Source organism: Equus przewalskii, chromosome 9 (genome assembly GCF_037783145.1).
Source record: "Equus przewalskii isolate Varuska chromosome 9, EquPr2, whole genome shotgun sequence".
Taxonomy (NCBI): Eukaryota; Metazoa; Chordata; class Mammalia; order Perissodactyla; family Equidae; genus Equus; species Equus przewalskii.
Window position 1 is genome coordinate 17152134 of NC_091839.1, and position 23817 is coordinate 17175950.

General features: G+C 57.5%; 1 protein-coding gene across 4 annotated transcripts in view; it reads left to right on the forward strand.

The window, feature by feature from the left end:
* The first annotated feature begins 1287 nt into the window (after nucleotides 1-1287).
* The window catches only part of BICRA (BRD4 interacting chromatin remodeling complex associated protein), a 77760-nt gene continuing 55230 nt past the window's right edge, over nucleotides 1288-23817 (forward strand). For 3 of the 4 annotated variants that reach the window (XM_070558064.1, XM_070558067.1, XM_070558066.1), the window contains exon 1: nucleotides 2196-2335. The gene's annotated coding sequence lies outside the window, so the exon portion shown is untranslated. Of the gene's footprint in view, nucleotides 1422-2195; nucleotides 2336-23817 lie in introns of those variants that run through there. The other variant, XM_070558065.1, reaches the window with a different exon arrangement.

The following is a 23817-nucleotide window of genomic DNA, read 5'->3' on the forward strand; positions in this document are numbered from 1 at the left end:
GCAGAGCAAGCTGGCACCTGCCAGGGAGGGCTGGTGGAGGGGGGAAACTGAGGCTCCGTGACTTATTCGCTTCCTTGCTTATTGTCTGTGTTCCCTAACAGAGCTGTGTGCGTGTGCCGGTGGGGAGGGGTCTGGTCACTACGAGACCCCTGGCACTCACCAGATCCGGGAACAGTATCTCCTGTATGAATGAATAAACGTGGACAGTCGCCCCCCCCCCCCCAAGTGCTTCAAGTCTGCTCACTTTGAGCCACTCAGTCCTCGGGGGCTGGCAGCTACGACAGAGACACCAGTGCCACCGGGCTCAGCTCAGGCCCCACTTCTTGGTTGCGTGACCTTGGGCCAAACCCTCCCCTCTCGGAGCCAGTTTGGTTTTCTACGTGGTAAGATGGGAGTAACTAAGAGTTTCTAGAGGGTTCTCTTCCTGGTGGGCAGGACTGAGGACCGGAAACACCGTGCTCAGCCCTCAGTTAATGCGCACTCCCTGCGTCTTGTCCAATGGGCTCAGATGTAGCAAACGGGACAAGCCACACAAAAATAAACCTGCATATTGCTGTTTCCTGAAGGGTCACATACCTCCAGCGGGCCTCAGAGGACCACCGTGTAGGTTACAGATGGGCCGCTGTCTTGCGTTCGTTCAGGGCAACCCATAATGTGTCCACTTCTGGCATTGATCACGTTTCCTTTGTATGGAACAGTCAATAATAACAGAGAGCGCTCATCTGGCACTTCCTGTCAGGCTCTGCTCTCCGTCATAGCTCATTTCCTCCTAATGACCCTATGAGGTGAGGCCTGTTATTTAGAGAGGAGGAAATGGAGGCCCGGAGAGGTGAAGTAACTTGCCCAAGGTCACACAGCACGGAAGTGGCCAAGGCAGGATGTGAACTAGGGGCTCACGGGTTTGAGTCAGACCTCTTCACCTCTGAGGTTTCTTAAATAATACGGGTAGCACCACCAAGATACCAGGATAAGTGTTAAAGCTTAAAACAGAGAAATGTCTCAATCACGCATTTATTGAATACACATTTATTGAGCGGCTTCTGTATGCACGAAGCCTTTCTAGGGCACTGGGGAGACACAGGATATTAAGACACCAGACTATAAGTCCCCCTGGCCTGTGCGCCCGGGGAGGGCAGGTCTGGGCTGTCTGGGTCCCCGCTAGGCCCCCAGCACGGCGCGGGGCACACAGTAGGCGCTCACCCAGCGTTCCCTGAATGAAAGCATGAATCTAAGCGTCCCCCCCGCCAGGCGTTCACGGCCTGGTGGGGCGGAAACGGACCCAACACCACCGAGACGTCCCGGGGCTTCTGGGAATCTCTTGGGCGCGGTCCGAGAGGCCTCGAGGAGCCTCAGAGGCAGGAGGGACCTGCGTCCCCGGCGCCCTCCCCGGGGCCGGGGCAGCTCGGCCACGATCGAGGCGGGTGAGTGATCCAGCCACGCCCGGGGGGCCTGGCCAGTCGCCCCAAAGCCTCCGCCACCTTCCACCCTTTTTGGCTCCGACTCCCAGGTCCTTCGCGGTTCCACCCGCGCGGCCTCCCCTCCTTCTCCATCCTCGACCCCCGCTACCTTTTCGAACCTTCGGCGCTCGCCCTGGGCGCGTCTCTCCCGCCCAGCGATCGTCCCCCTGCGCCGGGGGGGCGCGCCCAGGGCGCACGGCGCCCCCTCCCCAGCCGGGCCGGGCTCCGGGGATCTGGGTGCGCCCATCCCTTTCGCCTTCCCCCTCCAACCCGGAGCATCACTCGAGCCAGCCGGCCGCCTCCACCGGAGCCTGGGAAGGCGCGCCCCCGAACCCCGGGGACCTGCGCTGGGGAGGTGGGGGCGGCGCCGGCACGGAGGGCACCCTCCCGGAGGCCTCCGCAGCCTCCCATTCGCTCCAGTGCCCGCCGCTCGGCGCCGGCAGCCGGGGCTGGTTTGCGGAGCCTCGGGGCGGAGCCTCCCGCAAGCCCGTCCCCCGGCGAGGGCGGAGGGAGGGAGGGAGGGAGGGAGGAGGAGGAGGAGGAGGAGGCGGTGGAGGAAGGGGGGGGGCGGAACACAAAACCTGCAAGGGTTTTTTTTTTTTTGCTTTTGCATTTAATTAAAAAAAAAATTTTTTTTTTTTTTTTTTTTTTTTTTGCAAACCCGAGGGGTCCTCCCCGGAGCGCGCGCGCGGGGTCCGGGACGCCCGGGCCGCGGCGCGGGGCGGCGGCAGGGGCCCGGCGGAGGCTGCCGGGCGGCCGCCATGCGATCAGGCAGTGCGCTGACCGGCCCGGCCGGTCGGCCCCTTCTGGGTCCTCCCTTTGCAGCCCGTGCGGGGCCGTCTCGGAGACCCCGCGCCGACGGCTGCTCAAACATCAGGGTGAGTTTCTCACAATGTAGCAATTTCTCTTTAAATCTCTTAACTCTCTCTACCTGCGAGTCGGGGCTGTGACAGGGCGCAAAAGCGAGGGGGGGAGTGGGGGTTGGCGGCGAGGGTGTATGTGGGGGGAGCCGGAGCCGGGGCCGAACCCACCCCCCCGACACTCGCACACGCAGCCCCCCAACCGGGGCGCAGCGCCCGCTGCCTCCTTTTTTTCTTTCTTTTTTTTTTTTTCTGGGCTGCGCGCACCCCCCCCCACCCCCGGCCGCCCCCCCCCACCCCCTGCATCCTCTCCCACCATCACCGCCGCCCCGATCCTGCGGGGACCCCCCCCCCCACGGGGCTCCCTTGCCCAAACCCGGCGCCCGGTGCCTCCCCGGCCCTCCCGCCGGCTGCCGGGGATACAATGGAGCGTCGGAAAAACGAGACCGAACGTGCCACGGGGGGGAGGGGCGCGGAGACCCCCTCCCCCCGCCCGGGGCCCCCCCTCCCCTCTCGCCCGGCTCCCCGCCTTTCGGGGAAGCGGAGGGCCGTGGGGGGCAGCGGATGGCGGTTTCCCGGCCAGACGCCCCGAGCCTCCGTGTCCCCGGCCCGTGCGCCCCCTCCCCACATCCCTCTCGGGGGGCGCCGGGGAGAAACGGGGCCTCGGGCGAGCTGGGGAGGGGGGGATGCGGAAGGAGGCCCCTGGGTCTCCCCCCTCCTCGCCGCCCCGACACAATGAAAGGGGTTGCCTTGGTCCCCCACCCCCCAGCCGTGGAAGGAGGGGACCCCCCGCCCCCGCTGGCGGGCTGGTCCCGGAGGGGGGCCGTTCCGGGGTGGTGGTGGGGGGGTGGTGGTGGAGGTGGAGGGAGGGGAGCCTTACCCCTGTCACCTCCCGAGATTTGGGGCGGCCCCCGGTTCCACCCCCTCGGCTGGGAATGGGAGCAGCAGGCCCGGCCCCGGGCACCGCGCTCGGGTGGTGTGACCTTTAGACAAAGGCAGCCGTTCCCCGGGGTGCGCCCGGGCGAGCCGGGCCCCTGCGGAGCGCGGCCGGGCCGCGGGCACCGAGGCAGGGATGGAGGGGAGGGGGCAGGGATGCAGCCATCTGGCTCCCCCATCCCCGGCTGCCCCTCGCCTGCGTCCCCGGGGCTCCTGTCACGGGGCGGCCGCGGGGCGACAGGAGCCCGCCCGGGGGCAGCGGGCCTTGGTCGGCGGCCAGCGGCGAGCCGGGCGCGCGGGCGGGCGGGCGCGGCTGGGATTGGAGGACACCGAGGCCCCTTCCTCTCCGCGCCCCTTTGTTTTGCTTTGTGGTTGTGAGCAGCTGAACTGCCCGGGAGGTGGGGTCAGAGGCCGCCCTGTCAGCTCTCCCGGGGCGGCCGGGGTGACAGGTCGCAGCCCTCTTGGGGTCCCCCAGGCCCCGGGGGGGGGGGTGCTGCAGCCCGTGCCGCGCGCTCCTGTGCGCACAGTCAGCCCCTTTTGGCACCCAGCCCTCCCCTCCTTTCCCGGGGGCGCTTGGCGGGGACGCGTGGTGTACCCTGGGGTTTAGGATAAGTTGTCTGCACTTTTCAGTCTCTCCCTGGGGTGACGTTGGGGGGGGGCTCGGTCAACTCTGACCTCTGGAGGGAGGGGTGGGGAGAACAGGGGAGGTGGACAGCTCAGGAACCACCCCCTTCCCCTGGCCTGTGTCCCTGGGGACTTAAGGGCCTGTTTACCTACCCCACCCTCCCCCATAGCTCCCCCACTCCTCGATGCCGGAAATAACAACATCTCCCTACTCAGGGAGCCTTATGGATCGCCTCCTGCTGAGTGCTTTTCCGTCGGGCCACAACCCCCCACAACCCCCGGGGAGGAAGTGGGGACAGTTAGGATCCCCATTTTGCAGACAGGCTAATGGAGGCTCAGAGAGGTGAAGTGGTTTGCTCAAGGTCACACAGCCTGGACTGGTAACCGTCTCAAGTTTCTCCAGCTCAGCTCAAAGCTGTTAGGTTCTCCTGCACCCCTCTTTGGCGCTGTGTCCCTTTGACTTCGGTCACCCTGGATTTCAAATATAGATTATACCCTGGAAGGAGCCGTTGGGTTTTTTCCCCCCCGAGTACTGGTTGGCGGAAGGGGTGGGGGCGCCTGGAAGCTGGGCTGAGGGCAGGATTTCAGCTGTGGCTGGAGCAGGTGAGAGTGGGAGGTGTGTGAGTCAGGGGAAGGGGGGCCCCAGGCCTGGCTGGGTAGGGGTCGGGGGGGCACCTGCGAGCCGGCCCCGCTTTCATCCTCCTCCTGCTCCCCCTGAGCTGGGGCTCAGCCTGCTGCGCGCGAAGCTGAGCCCATGGGGACCTTCCTGGTCACTCTGCACCGTGACCTTCCTTGGCGCCCGCAGGCAGCTGGGCCTTCTCCCCTCGCCTGGGTGTCACACCCCGTGTCCCACCTTGGGCAGCTCATTGAACTCACTGGTCCTCAGTTTCCTCATCTGTAGAGGGGATGATTATAGTTCCCTTAGTGACCTCGAGGTGGGAGAAAGGGTTACCCGGCGTGTTATTTCTGTTTCTCATTCAGCGGACGGGGTCTCGTGTGCCCTGCAGGGGTGGGGAGGAATGTGGGGTGCTGGCTGGACATTTTGGGGTGAGTAGGAGCAGGTGTCCACCCCGGAGGAATCCTCTGGGGTGGGCGATGGGCGAGGGCTGGCTGTGAATAATCCTGCTTGGGGGGGGACAGTCCCCCTTCCAGCTCTCTGGACTGGGACCCTCCCCCTGCAGCACTTCCTGGTCCTGAACAAACATTTGGGGGGTGGGCTGAGGCAGAGGGGCTGTGGAGGACCCCGCTGACCTGGTGAGGGAGGTCATACAGCTGATCTTCCCCTTTTACAGATGGGGACAGTGGAGTTCAGGGCAAGCTTGTTCCAGGGGCTGAGAGAGGCCTCCAGCCCAGGCGGCTGAGGCTGCTGCTGGCTGGGAGAGGGGCTCCATATTTGTCAGGAGGACTGGGGAGACAGCATTTTGAGGGAGCCCCTGCCCCCGCCCCCCACTGTTGTCCTCTGCTTGATGTGCACATATCTTCCTTCCTAAGATGACAGGCGTAAGTCATAATTCCTGGTGGGCAGCGGGAGAGGGGCTGTGGGGAGACAGGTCTCTCGAGGCTGTTTCCGGAAAGTAGAAACTGATTTTTTTTTGGGGGGGGGGAGTATGAATAAGGCCCAAGAGGGTCAGGCCTGTGCCCTGCCCCCATTCCTGCTGACTTCCTTCCCAGAGGCCTCTGGGGCCTTCTCCAACCTTCCCTTAGGATGTGGGCTCTTCCCCCTACCACCTCCAAGAGGCTGTGAAAGGGCCGAGGGGTCAGTGCCGAGCCCTGGAGCTTGGCGGGTGGGGTCCTGGGGTCTCAGGGAGGGTCCCCCAGGTTCCTGGGGGCCACCTTTTAACTCCAGGGCCTGCCACCAGCGGAGTTCCCGCCAGGCCCCCCCCAGCCCTCCCCCGTGGCCGTCTTGACTCCTGGTCTCAAGAATGTGGAGGGCTGCTGGTGGGGGGAAGTTAATTGGAAACAGGAAGACATGGCATTCCTTTCCAGCCGGCCCAGGCCTGGAAAGCGGTGAGGGGGGCTGCCTTTCTCCCTCTGCCGCCCCGCAGGGGAGACGGCTGGGGGGCATGGCTGTGTGGCCCTCGTCCCCGGGGGGCCTTCCCCGCCCTGGGCACCCTCCCTGGACAGCAAGTTGCCTGAGCTGCTGGCCACCATGTAAACCACCCGCCCCGCCCCCCCATGAGAATGGGTTGCCTGCCACTGACTCCCGGTTCTCGGCTGAGCTCAGGGCACAGGGCCTGCCTGGCTTGGCTCCCCGGAGTAGGGTGTGTCACACCAGAGGCACATGGGAAAGAGTGGGTTGACTTGTCCCCAAGGACGCCCTCCTCATTCTTCCCCTAGAACTCCCCCTGCCCGGAATACCACCCTTAGACTTATGTCCCCATTCACTGGAGCCTTTGTGTCTCGGTGACATGCACGTTTACCCCACCAATGGAAGGAGAGAGTTTTCGAAGACATTACCAGGGTGGGGACAATTGTGTTTGTGTGTTCACGGTGCTGGGGATCTGTTGGCAGGAGAAGCGAGAGAGAGTGGCTTCGTTTCTTTAATTGTTCCCAGTGAAACTTCCTGCAGGCCTACTGTGTGCCGGGGCCCTGGGACCTGGTCCGGGAGGAGGCTCCAGAGAAGTGTTGTCTTCAGGGCTGGATTCGCTGCTCTGGGGTTTCCTGAATTCTGGGTGGTCTGGGAAGGATCCGGGGGAGAAGCAACTTCCTTCTCTCTGTCTCTTTGTTCCTAAGTGACACATGCAGGGGACAAATTGAAAATGCTGACCATAGTGCGTCTCCCCCTCCATCTTCTCCGGCATCACTGGTCCCCCAGCTCACCTTCCCAGAGGCAGCACCTTGTCCCATTGTTCTGTGCACACACGTTTATGTGCATGTGTATATCTTCCAGAATATTTCTTGTACACAGGTACGGAGGTAGCACGCTCTTCCCATTGTTCTGCATGTTGCTTCTGCCCTCCATTTCCCTGGGAGACCCTATGACACGGTCCTCGGAGGGTTGCCTCCATCTTTTTCTTGGCTGCGTGGTATTCCGCCGTGTGGGTGAATCCTCGTCAACTTAACACCAACGTGGGGGTGTTTCCAAACCCACACAGAGCCGGGAGGCATGCATCCACTTGTCCTACTGGGAAATGGGGATGCCAGTGGGATAAGCTGGAAGTGGGATTGCTGGGTCCAGGGCCTGCCACTTGGAAGGAAGGAAGGAAGGAAGGAAGGACGGAAGTCGTGCCCCCTGCTGTTCACTTCATCCATCTGTCTATCCCGGGGTCTTTGCTTGTTCCTCCTGCCCATAGCCTGCATCGTGTGCGTGCCACATGGTGTGGAGGTCAAGACCGTGGGTTCTGGAAGCTGCCTGTCTGTTGGTTCGAATCCTGGCTCTGCCACTTGCTGGCTGAATGACTACAGGCAAGGAACCCCCTCATTCTGGGCTGTGTACACCGTATTGGCAGGCGTGGGAGGGAATGCTGGCTTTTCCACTCACTTGCAGCCTCACCCTGGGCAACGGATCCCTTGTCTGGGTCTGGGTTTCCTCGTGTGTAAAATGGGCCCGTGGTGGCTCCCTCGTGAGGTCTGCTGTGAGGGCCAAGTGGACCGGCACCCTCCCAGGCCAGGCGTGGGGTCAGCTCTCAGGAACTGGCAAGTGACGTTGCTGTGATCTTCACTATGATTCCTGCTTTCTCGTGGGTCCCAGACTCCACTCTGAAAGGTCCCCGTTGTCTTCCCGAAGGACACATGGGGACAGCACTGGCCTAAAGCACACGGGAGCAACAGGCACAGAGCAGGTGCGGGGGCATCAGGCACGGTGGAGGTCCCTGCTCTGGGCCTCAGGTTCCTCAACTGGAACAGTGGGAATGGCAGGAGGCCCACCATCCATGTGCTCACGGATGTCCAATGTGTGACACAAGGCCTGGCTTAGAACAGGTGCCCAGACAGCGTTAGTGGCTGCGATGATGATGATGACGATGACGATGATGGAGAGAAGTGGCAGAGTCTCCCAGGGGGTCAGGCACCCAAGTCCTTATTACCTTCTCCTAAACCCTAGGCAATCGATGTTGGCACCTTTTTTTGTTTTTTGAGGAAGATTAGCCCTGAGCTAACTGCTACCAATCCTCCTCTTTTTGCTGAGGAAGACTGGCCCTGAGCTAACATCCGTGCCCATCTTCCTCTACTGTATATGTGTCACGCCTGCCACAGCATGGCGTCCCAAGCGGTGCTATGTCCGCACCCGGGATCCGAACCGGCGAACCCCAGGCCACCAAAGCGGAACGTGTGAACTTAACCGCTGAGCCACCGGGCCGGCCCCCAATGTTGGCATCTTAAACGGAAGCCAAGGTCCAAGTCAATCTTATCCCCTTTGAGCCTCAGTTTCCTCGTCTGTAACAGAACTCCCTCCTGGGGTCGTCGTGGGCTTCCATGAGCGAAGAGGCGGAAAGCTTTGGTGGCGGGTCCGGCTCGAAGGAGTGTCGGGGAAGTTCGCTTTGCTCGTTCTTGTTATTTTAACTTTTTCTCGTGGAAATGTTCAAGCGCCCGGGAGGACTTGGGAGGATGGCGTAAGCAGCCCCTGTGTCCCCCTCGCCAGCTTCAGCCATTTTCTGATCATCTTTTTTGATCTGGGACCCCACCCCCTTCCCCAAATTCCAGACCTCACATCCTTTCAGCTGTGTTGTTATTGTCACTGATGGTGTTGTTATCTCCGGGGTCCAGAATCTGTTTCACTACCTCCAGCATCCGGCCTGTTCTGTGAGGGGGGGTGGCATCAAGCCCATTTCCCAGATTGGGGAAACCAAGGCAACAGAGAGTGGGCTTTCTGTGCGCTCCCTTCTGTGGGACCTTGGTGAGGTCCCTGTCTTGGCCGCCCCAGGCCTCGCACCCTGGGGCCTGTTTCTCATCCCACGGGCTTGGGGATTTACGCCCGGATGTGTGCCGCGTCAGCACCAGTCCTGATGTTTTCCGCAGACATCATCCCTGGAAAGGGCGAGTCGGAGGAGTTGGGCCGGTGACAGGGGGATGTTTAGGATGACCCCGGAGCTGAGGGGTGATGGGGTCAGCCACCTGAGTTCAAGTCCTCTTTCTGCCTTTTCTAACCTTGTGATGTGGGGGCAGGTGACTTCCCTTCTCTAATCTCAGGTCAGAGAACCGGAAGGACGAGAATAATAGTCAGTGCTTCTTTCGAGAGCCTTTGCTCCAATTAAATAAGGTCCCACGTGGAAAAGTGTTTCGCAAGTGCCTGGCTCAGAGTAAGCGCTCAGCAGGAGGTCGCGGTCATTATTGTGGTCCCTGTTAGTTATTATTTCTGTGTGTACTCTGAGGGGGGCGTAACCAGCTGCTATTTTCAAGGTAAAGAGGGTCAGGGGAGGGGGCCAGCCTGGTGGCACAGCGGTTAAGTTCACGCACTCCACTTCAGCAGCCTGGGGTTCTCTGGTTGGGATCCCGGGTGCAGACATGGCACCGCTTGGCAAGCCATGCTGTGGTAGGCGTCCCACATATAAAGTAGAGGAAGATGGGCACGGATGTTAGCTCAGGGCCAGTCTTCCTCAGCAAAAAGAGGATGATTGGTGGCAGATGTTAGCTCAGGGCCAATCTTCCTCAAAAAGGAAAAAAAAAAAAAAGAGGGTCAGAGGAAGGGCTGATGTCCCTGGAGCTCCCCAGCCAGGCTTGGTGGCCTTCGTCCCCTCCTCTTGCCCAGTCCATCCCTCTGCACTTCCCCTTTGAGGTGCTTCTCATGCTTGGAGGGGCCGGAAGGGGCTGTTGACTTCTGGATGACGCCCCTCCCCCGTTGCACCAGCCTCCTATGTCCCCTGCGTCCCAGCCTGGCAGCCTTGAAGCAGAATGAGGAGGGACGTCTGTCTGTGGCTGTGGGACCCTCATTAATGACCTCGGGGCCCTGGAGGGAGTCCCTGGTGGGCTCCACAGCCTGGGGGTGAAGGGTGACCCCGTCCCCCGGGACACCCGCAGGTCGAAGCCCCCTGGAGCCCCCTTTGCAGAACCCGGGTGCTGCCACTTGTGCACCGTGTGGTGCTGGGGTGGCTGTGACCTCTTGCCCTTCCCTGGTGTGCACGATGCCGAGCCCCCCCGGCCAGGAGGGCGCCCTGGAGGAGCTCTCAGCTCTTAGCTCTCAGCCTCTCATGCCCGGCTCCCCTGGGCTTGGCCTCGCTTCTCTCTCCAGAATGTGCCCAGCGACCTCCCGCTCGTGTGTCCACGCATGTCTGTGTCCCCCCAGCCCTTGCTCACCAAAGTGTAATTTACAAGCAGCAAAATACGCAGTTTGAGTGCCCATCTTAGCAAACGTGGCCACCGTGTAACCCACATCCCTATCAAGATCCAGGACATACACATCGTGGCCACAGTGTCTCCTTCCTAGTTGACACCCCCTCCCAGAAGCGCCCCTGGCCCGCTCCGTCTTCTGGGTCCGCGTCACCTCTTTTCGCATTTCGCAGACTCGGGCTCCCACAGCGTGTGGTCCTTTGGGTTCACGTCTCTGGCCCAGCATTGTCGCTTGGAGTCCTGTTGCTGTGGCCGTCAGGAGGGCCTGCCTTTTTCCCCCTGAGCAGGATTCCAGGCAGGGTTTTACCTCTTTTCTCTCAGGAGAGAGAGGATCCCCCGCCGCCGCCTGGGCCACAAGGTCTTATCATCCAATGCCCGTCCGTCCCCTGGATGCCCATCCCAGCCCCCAGCCCCCTGGTCTAGGGACCCCCCCCCCCACTTTACTGTAGCCCCATTAGGATGTTGTAGGTCACCCCTGAGCTTTTCTTCAGGTCTGGCTTTCTCACTAGATGCTAAACAGCAGAAGGAGAGAAACGACATGCCCCATGTTCTCAGTAGGAGCCCCATAGGTGTTTGTTGACTGACTGATGGACCAAATGGAATGATGGATGCGTCACATGGGTGGAGAAAGAGGAGTAGGGAGCTCCGTGTTTGGAGTCCTTCTTCTGTTTCTCAGAAGGCGACCACCTGATTCCAAATCGCCAGAGATGTTTGTTAAAAATGCCAGTCCCAGGGCCCCACCCGGTCCGATCTCCTGGGAGGCCCCCAGCCACACTTGACCCTTGTTCCGAGGACGTCGCCCGACCTGCCCTCGCCTGCCCCCTGGTGCCCCGTGCGTGCTCCCTGGGAGCTCTCCAGAGAGGGGATGAATCGGAGCCCGTGGGGCAGCTCAGGACTGTGGCCCGCCCCCTGCTCAGCTGGGAAACTGAGGCTCGGTGGGGCTCAGGTGCTGCTGGGAGTGGAAGCCAGACGTATTATAATCCCGTCGAATCCGCACAGCCATCGGTTGTAAGAGTGCCTGCCTTTTCAGAGACGGTGAAGAGTTGAGAAAAATGCGGGAAGAGCCCTCATCCGTCCTGGCCTTCTGGTTTTGAGGCCCTTCCAGGCTGTGCCCCCGAGGTCTCAGGCGGTTTCGTGGGGGGCTTGTTCTCTGTCAGAGCTCTGTCTCCCAGCGGGATGAGCAGAGCCCCCTGCGTCTGCCAGCCCCTTGCCCTCCCTAAGCACGTCCCCCTTCCAGGGTCCCGGGTTTTCATTTAGACCTTTAAGAAGCTGGGCGCCGTATCTCCATTTATCACAGGGGCCACTGAGCCAAATTCTGGGCCTAACGAGCCCCTGGCCAGAGTCTGTAGCAGAATTGGGAGTTTATTTAACTGAGTTCCTAACATAAGTTTGCTTTAAACAAACATATACACACATGTGCACGTGTGCGTATATATATAATATATTATATGTTATATAATAGTTTAATATTACACTTAACAATATAATAAAAATATGATAAATCTATATGTTATAAATAAATAAATACAAGTATATGCTTTTATATATATAAAATCCCTTTATTCTCATTCATACCCCCCGCCCCCTCCTCGCGCATCTCACGCGCGTCTCTGTTCTCCTGAACATCCTTCTCTCTGTGTGGTGGATTTTTACCTTCTGTACCGGATCCTGCCGTTTTTCTCCTTCGGGGTCTTTTTCCGCCCAGCACCCACTTTCAGGCCCCCGTGTTGCTGCTCGTCCATCTGGTCTGTTGCTTCTCCCAGCTGGGGTGCACCCTGGGGTGCCGTCATCATGGTTTGCTTAAAATTCTCCCCGGGACCCCCCCCCTCCACTGCCCCCCTCCCCCCCCCCCCCCCCCCGTGGCCACCGTCTCCCTCTCACAGAGGCAGCAAAGGTGAAGAGACTCGCCCAAGGTCAGGCAGCTCACCCGAGGTCACGCAGCCGGCTGCCGGCAGAGCTGGGGTTGAATCCTGGAGCATCCTGCTGGTTCCTTCGGACCCGCACAGCAAACGCACCCCTCCTCCCTGAGAGGTGGGAGCGGCATTTCAGGAGTGCCGGCTGGGCTGGGAGGTTAGGAGGAGGCGTTGCTTCTGGGGTGGGTTGTGGTATCAGGGCAGGCTTCCCGGAGGAGGGGGTTTCTGGGGACAGGTTTTGGGCTCAGGGCCATTCTCAGCAGAGAGAAGAAGCCTGGGATGCTTTGCAGAAAGGCTAATTGAAGCTTCATGGGGAAGGGGGGCCCGGGACACTGGCGCTGGGACACGGGGTGCCTCGTTTTTGTTGATGGGAGGTAAGAGAAAGAGGGAGTCCAGGAGGACCCAAGGTCGTGGGCCCAAGCAGCTGGGTAAAGGCAGGTGCCCTTTCTTGAGATGACGGGGAAGTGTCTGCAGTTTGGGGAGCTCAAATCGAGGGAGGAAGCTCTGCCACCCCCTCGGCTGGTGGAGAGATGCAGAGAGGAGAGAGATGGAGAATGAATGAATGGGCTGTGGGGTCCTGAGGGAGGACGGTGACTCTGAGTGATAACTGAGGTCCCAGGGAGAGGACGGGAGAGGGTCAAGAATCAACTGGGGTGGCTGCCCACGAGTAGGGGCAGAAGCTTCTTTGGCTGAAACAGAGAAAGAGGGAGGAGTGTCAGGATCAGGCACGGTCAGCATCTCAGGAGCAAAGGAAGGGAGTTTCCAGAATGTCTTAGCTTGGGTGGACTTGAGGTCGGGCTCCCTGGGCTGGATGCAGCTGTTCTGGAAGCAAGGATTTCCTGGGTTGATGGGTAGGTGGGGGCCGGAGGAGGACTGGAGTGTGGTGAGGGGAAGGATGGCTGCACGGATGGATGGAAGGAAGGAAGGAAGGTGAGGTCTCACGGATGGGTGGAAGGAAGGAGAGATCTCGTGGATGAGTGGATGGATGGATGGAAGGAAGGAAGGAAGGAAGCTGAGGTCTCATGGATGGATGGACGGGAAGAAGGAAGACAGATGAGAGCTCTTGTGGTCCAGAGAGTAAATAAAAGCTTGCTGCCCTCTATGGCTCCCCACTCCCTCCTGCCACAAAGCTCCTCCGGTCTGGTGGCCTGGGCCCGTCTCCTGAGCTCACCTCTGACCTTCCCCTTGCCTTGGTCACGCACCAAGCTCGTCCTGCCCCCGCCTTTGCCCCTGCCGTGCCCTCTGCGGGCAGTGGTCTCCCAAAGTCCTTCCTTCCTCCGGGCTCCTCCTCTTACAGGCCTCTGCTTAAGTGCCTCCTCCTCCGGGAAGCCTTCCTTGACGACCCATCCGACTTCCTTCACGTCACTTGGTTTATTTCCGTGTTAGGATTCATCCCCAGGACCAGACTCCGAATAAGCCCATAATCGGTGTTTATTGAATGGATGCGGGACCAGGTGACCTTCACACAGATCGTGAGGGGAGAAGCACGTTGGATTGCTTTTTTTTAGGATCCGAGCGGGCTTAGAGGCTCAGGTGAGGAACCTAAAGGGAACGAAGGAAGGTTCTAGAAGAGGCAGGAGAGAGTGGTACCAGGTTGAGCTCAGGAGGCAAGGAGGAGAGGGGTGTGAAGGCAGAAGAAAGATGTTCGTGCGGTTGGGGAGTTCAGGAGGCGGCGTGCACCTGCTTGGAGACGGGGAGAGAGAGGGTGGGGGGCTTGGCAATCCTCTTCCTGCTGGGCGAGGGCCCTTTTATCTTTTTTGGGCATGTGCTGGTTCCTAATTTGGGGGAAGGAGGTCTCAGGTCCTTTTGGGGTCTGCTCACTGGCCACTGACCTTTCCCCTGGAGAAACGCATCCTTGGCTTTCCCACCATTTGGTGAAGAATTTTGATGGGGGGGCGTTGGGGGGGGGATCTAGTTAAAAGCTTTACACGGATCGTGACCGTAGCAACAATCATAATAGCCAGCACTGCCCCGGCCACCGGTCTAGACCATTTACAAGTACTGAGTTGCTGGCTCACAGACGGGCCTTAGGATGTAGGCACGCTGAGCATCTCTGTGTTACAGATGAGGAAACTGAGGCACAGAGCCGTTAAGTGACTTGCTCAGAGTCACCAGCTGCTCAGTGGCAGAGTGGGGATCCCCAGCGCCCGGGCTTTTGAGCCATAAAAGCTTCTCTTCTTCCTGGTTTCAGGGACCGAGACCGGGAAGCCCACAGTCCGTAGTCTGGAAGCTGCCCCACCCCCCTGCCCCCCCTTCTGCCTAGGGTCCAGCCTGGATCTCTCAGCTGAGCCATCCCAGGCCCGGGCTCAGCAGGGCGCCCTCCCTCCCTCCCTCCTCCGCTGTGTCTTCATTAACATAACCGTGCCCCCCCCCCAGCTTCCTCCAGACAGCGGATGTGTTTGTGAGCTCGTGAGAGGCCTGGGTGGGTGAGGAGCGGGTGTGAGTCAGCAAGACCCGGGGAGGCTGGAAGGTGGGGGCTCCGAGCCCGCTGTGGGACCTGGCACCAGGCCCCCCCCCCCAGCCTCAGTTTCCCCATCAGCCAGAGGGGCCTGCCTCTTGGAGGTTAAGTAGATGACGTCTCGTGACAACAGAAGGGCTGTGTTTATGGCAGTAACCTGCGTCGTAGGGGTTTCGAAATTCAGGATATTTTAGACCAGAGCTTACCCTGGATGGTGGAACGCCCCCAGCCAGGCGGGCCCCCCCACCCCCCGCCCGCCCCGTCCCCGTCCCCCAGTGTGCTAAGATTTCTGCAGCCAAAGATATTTCTGCTGCTAACATATCTGTGGCTGTGACGCTCAGAGGGACACATAAAGACAGTCATTGCAGTTGGCTCTGCCCCTGAGTGAGTCAGGAAGAAAAAGAGTGGTTTTTAGAGATTTGGGAGGTTGGCGTTGCAGATATGGGGTCGTAGATATCTACCTAAAGTATCCACCTGGTGGGGTTGTTGTGGTGCTTTATTGAGACAACATATTGTCAAGTGGGCGGCCCGTCATAAATGCCCCTTGGTGTTCCCATCACGGTTGTTGCTACTGTCATTGCTAACCAGCCTTTTCTGCACCTGCTGATGCAGGCAGACGGCGCTGGGCCCTAGATCAGCAGTTTCGCGAACTTGAATGTGCCCGTGAATTCCTTGGGAATCCTGTTAAAAGGCGGGTTCTGGTCCAGTGGGTCTGGGACCGGCCCGAGATGCTGCGTTTCTCACAAGCTTCCGGGCCACGCGTTTGAGTCTCCAGGTATAGAGTGGCTGTTGGATGGTTTCTGAGTTGCTTCAAGCATTCTGCAAATGCAGTGGAGACATCAGATGTCGAGGCTGAAACAAGATTCCTTAACTCTTGGCTTTGGGGTTGGCAATTTAAGGGCAAGTCTACATTAATTATTAAGGAATTATTATTAGTTGTTAAGGAAAAAAGTCACGTAACCGAGGAAAGTCTTTTCACCGTACTGCCTTCCTCCACTCCCCAGAGGGGACCCCTGTGAGAAGATTGGGGTTCATTCTTTCAATCCCCTCCCCCCCTTCTTTTTTTTTGGTAAGGAAGATTGGCCCTGAGTTAACATCTGTTGCCAATCTTCCTCTTTTTGCTTGAGGGGTGCTGCCTCAGCATGGCTTGGTGAGCCGTGTGTAGGTCTGTGTGCACGATCTGAACCTGCAAACCCTGGGCCACCAAAGCAGAGCACGTGAGCTTAACCACTGTGCCACCGGGCTGGCCCCTCAGGCCATTTTTCTATGCATATGTTTTTCCTGTGATCACACGTATTGTCTGAATTTTTCCACACCTAGTTTTGTAAATTGAGCAATTTAGCATTGTTTCCATGTCAGCAATATAGATCCCCATTCTTTTAGCAGCCTAGGAGTAGTCCATAAATTATTATTATTATTATTATTTTTTAAAGATTTTATTTTTTCTTTTTCTCCTCAAAGCCCCCCGGTACATAGTTGTGTATTTTTAGTTGTGGGTCCTTCTAGTTGTGGCATGTGGGACGCCGCCTCAGCGTGGCCTGATGAGCAGCGCCATGTCCGCGCTCAGGATTCGAACCGACGAAACCCTGGGCCGCTGAAGCAGAACGCGCGAACGTAACCACTGGGCCATGGGGCCGGCCCCGTCCATAAATTATTGGACCTCCACCCTATGGATGTTTTTTCAGTTTAGTTCCAGTTTTTTCTATAAGCTTCTATGCATCCGTATATTTAAAGTGTATCTCTTGCAGATAGCGTATAGTTAGATAATCATCTGATAATTGGAACATTAAGACCACTGCTGTCCAATGGAAATAAAATGCTAACCACTTACACATTATTTTAAATATTCTAGTCACCACGTAGAAAGAAACAAGGAAGATTAATGTGAATATATTTTATGTAACCTAATATATATCCAAAATACTATCATTTCGACACGTGATCAATATAGAAATCATTAATGAGATATTTTACAGTCTTTTGATTGTGGTAAAATACACATAATATAAAATTTACCATTTTAGCCATTGTTAAGTGTACAATTCAGTGATGAGAATATTTGCAATGTTGGGTAGCTGTCGCCACTATCCGTTTCCAGAACTTTTTCAACATTCCAAATGGAAACTCTGTGCCCATCAAGCATGCCCTCTCCCCACGTGCTAGAAACTTCTATTCTGCTTTCTCTCCCTCTGAATTTCCTTCTCTAGGTGCCACGTAAGTGGAATCACACAGAATTCATCCTTCTGTGTCTGGCCTATTTCACGTAGCGTGATGTCCTTGAGGCTCATCCACGTTGTAGCATGTGTCTGCTCTTTGCTCTTTTTCATGGCTGAATAATATTCCACTGTTTGGAGATACCACATTTTGTTTATCCATTCCTCTGCGGATGGACATTTGGGTTGTTTTCCCCTTTTGGCTATTCCGTTTCGGTCAACAATGATCCACCTACACGATGGTGGTCCCATAAGATCAGCACTGTAGAGCCGAGGTGTGGGGGAGGCTGTCCCATCTCGGTTCACGTAAGTAACTCTGTGATGTTCGCACAATAGTGAAGTTGCCTAACGACGCCATTCTCGGAACGTGCCCCTCATCGCGTGACTGTTTCACTGCTGTGAATGTTGGCGCGCAAGCCTCTGTGTGAGTCCGTGCTTTTTCACTTCTTGTGGATGCCTCCCTCTGAGTGGAATCGCTGGGTCGTGTCATTCTGAGTCACTTTTACCCCAGGCTTCCAACTTCTCCCCATACTTGCCATTGCTTGTTAGACGGTCTTTCTTACTTTTCCACGCTAAGTTTTCGAAATCCGGCATGTATTTCTCATTCATGGCACACCTCGCTCAGGATCAGCTGTATTTCCAAGGCTTGGTGGTTGAAACCTGCGGGGGCCGGCCCTCGGTGACACCGTGTGTGTTTACTGTCATTATCGAGGCAGCTGGATTTAACCCTCCCATCTTGCCATTTGTTTTCTGTTTATCTCCTGTGTTCTTTGTTCCTTTCTTTCCTCGTTTCTTGCGTCCTTTAGATTAATGAGTATTTTCGTGTTGCATCTTATCTCCACTGTTAGCTGATTCACGGTACCCGTGGTTGCCCTGGAATTTCCATTCTGCGTCTCTGCCTAGGACTTCAGCTTCCATTCTTAGTGAGATGGGAGCCGCAGGGGGCTTTAGAGCTGGGGGGAGGGGTGCCCCGACGTGACATTTTTGCATCCACGCCTTCAGCCCCTTGTGCAAGAGCATTTCTACTGGCCAGATCCCTTCAAGAGGACTTGCCTGGGCTAGAGGCAGCGTGTGTGTAGATTTGGGTCGGCCCTGCCCAATTGCTCCAGGCGGGCTCCACCATCCTTGCCTCTTGCAAACAGCAGCCTGGGTTTGTTGAGTGGCTGCTCGGTGCCAGGCTTGAGCTGGACCCTCGGGACACCGTCGAGAATCAGCCTGGGTCCTGATGCTTGAATGGCTCTCAGTCCTCGAGGCCTGGGGTGCCCTCTGGTGCTGTCTCTGAGCGCAGAGGAAGGCAAAGGTTCCAGAGGAACCGAAAAAGGAGAGGCAAGAGGATGTTCTAGATGGTGGCAGCAGGTTGGCACATCCCGGGTGGCGTGAGAGCCGGCCGGGTCGGGAGGTGGATGGCAGTGGTCTGGAGGCCGCATGTGTGGGCTCCCCATTGAGGCGGGACATGTCGGGGCGCACTTGGGGAGTGAAATAATGGCACCTCCCTCGTGGGGCTTGTTTAGGAGGCTTCGATGAGAAGACGGACAGCATGGGGCTGGCCTGGTGGTGCAGCGGTTAAGTGCCCACGTTCCGCTGCCGTGGCCTGGGGTTCACTGGTTCAGATCCCATGTGCGGACACGGCGCCGCTTGGCACGCCATGCTGTGGCAGGCGTCCCACATAGAAAGTAGAGGAAGATGGGCACGGATGTTAGCTCAGGGCCAGTCTTCCTCAAAAAAAACAAAAAAGAAGAAAAAGAAGAAGACAGACAGCACACCCCAGGGTTAGGGTTGATGTTTGACTAAATCCTCCCCGTGGTGGGAGGGGCTCAGCATCAGGGACGGGTCGACCTGACCTGGGGGCAGGCTGGACCCGAGTTGTGGACGCTGTTTCAGGCCTGTGTCAGATAAACTTGGGCTTGGTGCTCCGGCTCGCTCCTTCCCGAGGCCTCTGTTAAAAGAGCATCAGTAACAGCTGGGCTGCCTCCCGGGCGTGTGACAAGGGTTCCATCAACGAGACGACAGCCCTGCAGAGCTCAGTACCTTCCTGGACCCTAGAGGGCTCAACAAAGGTTAGTTCCTATTATTATTACTGCTGTCATCATTATTGTTCATTTAAGGCCTATAGGCAACAACCAGAGCCTTCCTTATCCCCCGGGACTGAGACCCGGAGAAACGAGGTCAGTTGCTCGAGGTCAGAAAATTGCCGAGCTGGGATGTGAAGCCGGATCAGAGGCACAGGCTTCCCCCTTCTGGGCCTTTGGGGAGCCTCCGGCTTCAGCACATAAAAACTTCCCCTCTTAGAACAGCCCGCCAGCAGGACGCTATCCAAATAACACTGCCGGCATCAGTAATAGTACCAGCCGTCACCCGCCGTGACTCGTTGGAGGGGGGCGCTCCAAGAGCTGACCTGAAGCCAGGCTATTTATAGGCGTCTTTATCGCGCTCCACGTGGATGTTCATACGTTTGGCAGCAGAAATGTTAGCGCTTGGTTCCAGGGCGCCGCCTGGGAGCCTGCGTGGATGTTCTGTGACAGACACGCACCTCCCAGCAGTCTTTTTAAAAACCTGCATTTCGGAGCCCATCACACTCCAGGGTTTTGAGTAAGGAATCGGGACGTCTGCGAATATGAATCCTGTCTTCCCCATTCATGCCCCCCAGGTTGCATGTCACGCACACCAGGGGACATCTCCCAGTGCCCCGTCGCATCGTCGCATTGCGGTTGCCTCTGCCCCCCCCTCCTTGCTGACGATTCCAAATGAGCAGCGGCATCGAGCCGTGATGGCCAGGGAGCAGGGCGGGTGGTGCGGGTGGGCAGAGGCTTCTGGAAACCTGTCCTCCGAAAGCTGGGGGCGTGCAGTCTGTGTTGGGCTGTGGCTGGTGGTGAGAGGGGAGGGGACAGTGTGAGGGTGGGCCGAGGCGGTCTCGTGGGAACCAAGAGAGAGGCCGGGCCCTGCATGTGGTCGGGTGGAGGAATTAAGGACGAGCTGGCTGGGGAGGAGCGTTTATTTGCTTTTGCCCCTGTGGTGGCTAGCACGCGGTCTCCAGCCTGTACCCTGTTGAACTCTCCACCAGGGTGTCTATGGGTCCCTCAAACTTAATGTGCCCGACACTGAGCTGCCCCCACCCTGGTCCAGCCGCTGTCACCTCCCGCCTGGACCACTGCAGTCTCCTCCTCCTGGGCGCCCTCTACCCTGTGCCCCCCAGTCTGTTCCTCCCACACAGCCAGAGGGACCCTAATGTGACCTGAGCCCGCTCGCGTCCGTCCTCTGCTTGGAGCCCTCGCGTGGCTCCCGTCACTCAGAGGAAAAGCCCGGGTCCTTATTCGGGGGCTATAACTTAAACACATGGAAATTAACTGTTTGTAAATACTCGGTAAGGTATGTTCTATCTTTGCTCTTTTTTTGTCTCCATTTTCCCCTCCTCAAAAATGTAGGCTCTGAGCGAGCAAGCCTCTTTGTTTTCCTCATGGCCGTCTCCCCAGTTTCTAGAACAGAGCCTGGCACACAGCACGTGTCTCAGTCCTCAGTTGCTGAGCGGGTGAATGTTTAGTGAATGAAGGACCCAGGAAACTGCGAATGAACCAAAAGCAACTGTGCTGGGATGGCGGTTGAGAGGAAGTTGGGAACAGCAGAACAAAGGCCCCGAGGCTTTGAGCCGATGTGATCAGGCCGTGGGTGGGAGTGAGGGGCACTGGGAACAGCCGGGAGAGTGGGCAAGGTGGTGCCTGGGGGTCCGATCTTGACCTGACCTTCCCTTCTTTGCTGGGTGACCTTGAGTCAGTGACGTGCCCTCTCTGAGCCTCATTGCCTCATCTGTAAAAAGGGAAAAGAGCAGCAGTTGGTTGATTTATTCAGCACATATCTCATGCCTGCCTGCCCTGTGCCAGGCACTGGGGTAGATGAGGAGGCAACGTCCCTGCCCTTGTTGACCTTCTGGTCCAGGCTCCCACCTCCTGGGCCCATGTGTGAATTAAGCACTTACACGCCACAGGCCTGTGGTGAACCCCGCTTCCTGTTGTCAGGTTAGCTGTAGGCTAACCTCATCTGTAAGGGGGAGCGGGTAAAGGTCCCTTCTGCACCTCATTTATGGCAATGGTGACTTATAAATGGGGCTCTTATTATTATTATTTTTTGCCGAGGAAGATTGGCCCTGAGCTAACATCTGTGCCAGTCTTCCTCTATTTTGTGTGTGGGATGCCACCACAGCGTGGCTTGATGAGCGTGTGTAGGCCCACCCCTGGGATCCAAACCTGTGAACCCCAGGCCACCGAAGCAGAGTGCGCAAACTTCACCACTGTGCCACCGGGCCAGCCTCATGGGGGCTCTTATTCTTGGTGTGGTTTTGGGCTGGCGATGCAGGCTGGGGCTTCATCACGGAGCTTGCTTTTTTTGCAAAATAGAATTTTCACGAGCTGGACTTGGCTTCCAGCACCTTCTGCGGACCCTGCGTCTCTGGCCTCGGCTGTGGCCCTGACCCTTTGCTGCGGGCTCTTCCGCGTGGGGCGCGCCCTCGGTCTCCGGGGCGTGCAGACTCAGTTTCCTCCCCTCGCTCCTCCTTCTGGAGCTCGAGCAGCAGGCTGTGTGTCCGGCCGGCTGCTGGCTGCCCGGCCTTCGTGGGGTGGGTGGTTGTGAGTCAGCACCGCCCCGCGAGCCGCTGTGACAAACAGCCCTTTGTTCTCCACGGCTTAACACGATGAAAGCAGTTTGCTGGCACAGGGCATAGACCAGCGAGGGTGTGTCCAGCTGGGTGGCCTGGTGTGAACTCCTTCCCTTGTGTGGCTCTGTCCTCCCCTAGCTCGGTGGGGCCCACCATGAGTGAGGAATGACTGCCAGGCCTGGGAGAAGCGTCGGTCATCTTCACTTGCATCCTATTGGCCAGAATCCAGTCACGTGGCCACACCCGGCCGCAGGGGATGCTGGGAAATGTAGTCCAGCAGTGTGGCTGGGAAGCCAAGAAAATAGGGATGGGGGACCACACAGTCGTCTTCACCGGCGTGGGCATGTATCCGTGGATGCCCGCTCGGCCGGTGGAGTGGGTGGGAAAGACTCAGTTCTATGGGAGGGGGCGTCTGGATTAGCTGTTTCCTTGACTTTTATTTGTAATCGCCACTGAGGCATATATTTTACACGTGACCCAGGATGATGGACACGCGTGTGCGCGCTCACACACACCTATCTGAAACAAAAGTTTGGTGAGCACGTGGCCTGACCACCTTGGAGCCGTTCAGCAGTACGTTTTTCAAATTTTATTCTGTTCTTCTTCCTTCCTCTGTTTGAGTGATGGTTGAGACCCACTGAATTGATTTCGTTACTCCTCAAATATTGCAGCCCACAATAGGAAAAGCTCTGAAGATGGAAATAGGAGAAAATTTGAACTGGACGGGAAGCTTCTGGGCTCCGGACAGTACCCCTTCAATTCCCCACATGTCCCAAACCCGGTTTGAGAAGGGTGTGGAGGCATCGGGGCAATACCGAGGGTTGGAACACTTGGAATAGAATCTGCTTGCCTTCCACGCCCCCTGCTGCCTCCCTCCACCTGCTCACAAGGATCTAGTTGTTCTTGGAGCCAGCCTGGTACCTTCCTGCCTCAGGGCCTTTGCACTTGCTGTTCCCTTGGCACAGGGTGCTTTTCTCCCACATATTTGCCTGATTCTTGCTTCACTTCATTCCAGTCTCTGCTTCGATGTCACTTCTATTGACCACTCTATTTTAAAATTGAAACTTCTCCTTCTCCATCACTCCCTTATTAGGCATTATGATCTCCTAGCCACTTACCCCTAGCCAAAATTGCTTTCTTTTTTGTTGTTGTTGCTGAGGAAGATTGGCCCTGAGCTAAAATCTGTGCCCATCTTCCTCTGTTTTATGTGGGTCGCTGCTGCAGCATGGCTTGATGAGTGATCCTAGGTCAGTGCCCGGGATCCACACCTGTGAACCCCGGGCCGCCGAAGCAGAGCACGTGAACTTAACCACTATGCCACTGGGCCAGCCCTCAAAATTACATTCTTTTAAAAAATTAATTTGTTTCTTCATTTATGGTCTGCTCCTTCTATGAGAATTTAGCTCCATGAGGGGTCTCCCAGGACCTGGGGCACATAGATGCTCACTGAGTGTTTGTTGAGTGAATGAATCAAAATTTGTCGGTTTTGTTTTCCTCCCTGCCTAGCGGGAAGGCAGTTTGCTTGGCTCGGCATTTTGGGCAGGTGAGTTGTGCACAGAGTGTTGAGGGGGTCGGGGGGAGGGAAAGAAACTGGAGCCGGGAAAGCCATTCCCAGGAATTCTATAGAATCAATAACTTGGTTGCATTATCACAGTCGTATGTCGCCTCACGACGGGGACACGTTCTGAGAATTGCGTCGTTAGGCGATCTCGCGGTCCTGCGAACGTCACAGACTGTGCTGACGCAAACCTGGATGGCAGAGCCCGCTACACGCCCAGGCTGCGTGGCGCTGATCCTAGGGGACCCCGCCGTATACGCCGTCCGTCATTGACTGAAATGTCGTTATGTGGCTGGTGCGTGACTGTGTTTCATAAGAGAATGGCTTAGAAATAACAAGGGTTTTCTCTCCTTCCTGCTTAAAAACGGTCCTAAGTGTCACCTCTTAATCATTTTACCCTCCCGAGACCCCGCAGGCACGGAGCGGGGGTCCCCTCTGGTCCTTCCCCTCGAGTCCCTCAGGTCTGATGCTCTGTGTGTGTGTGTGTGTGTGCGTGTTTGCTTTTTATTGAAGTATGAAGGCTTCTGTGGTTTGTTTTGTTTCGTTTTGTTGCAGTCTAAAGGTATTTATGCTTCTGAAATCAGCACTTCACACACTTAGGAAATTCTACAAACCCAGCACATTTCACATTCCTTTGTGGTTTCGGTGTTTTCTTGCCCATTTTTGGCTTTGGTGGGGGAGGGGCGGGGAGCCGTGGATGGAAAGTGAGGCCAAAGCTTCGCACCCACCCCTCGTGGCACCCCGGCCCCTGCCCAGCAGCGGGTCCAGAGGGGGGCAACCGGGATGACCTGGGGACCCCCTGGATCAGGTCGGGCCCCCAAAAAGGACCGCTAGGACCGGGGGCGGGCGGGGGGCCGTGTGCCCATCTTGGTGAGGCCTCTGTGTGTTT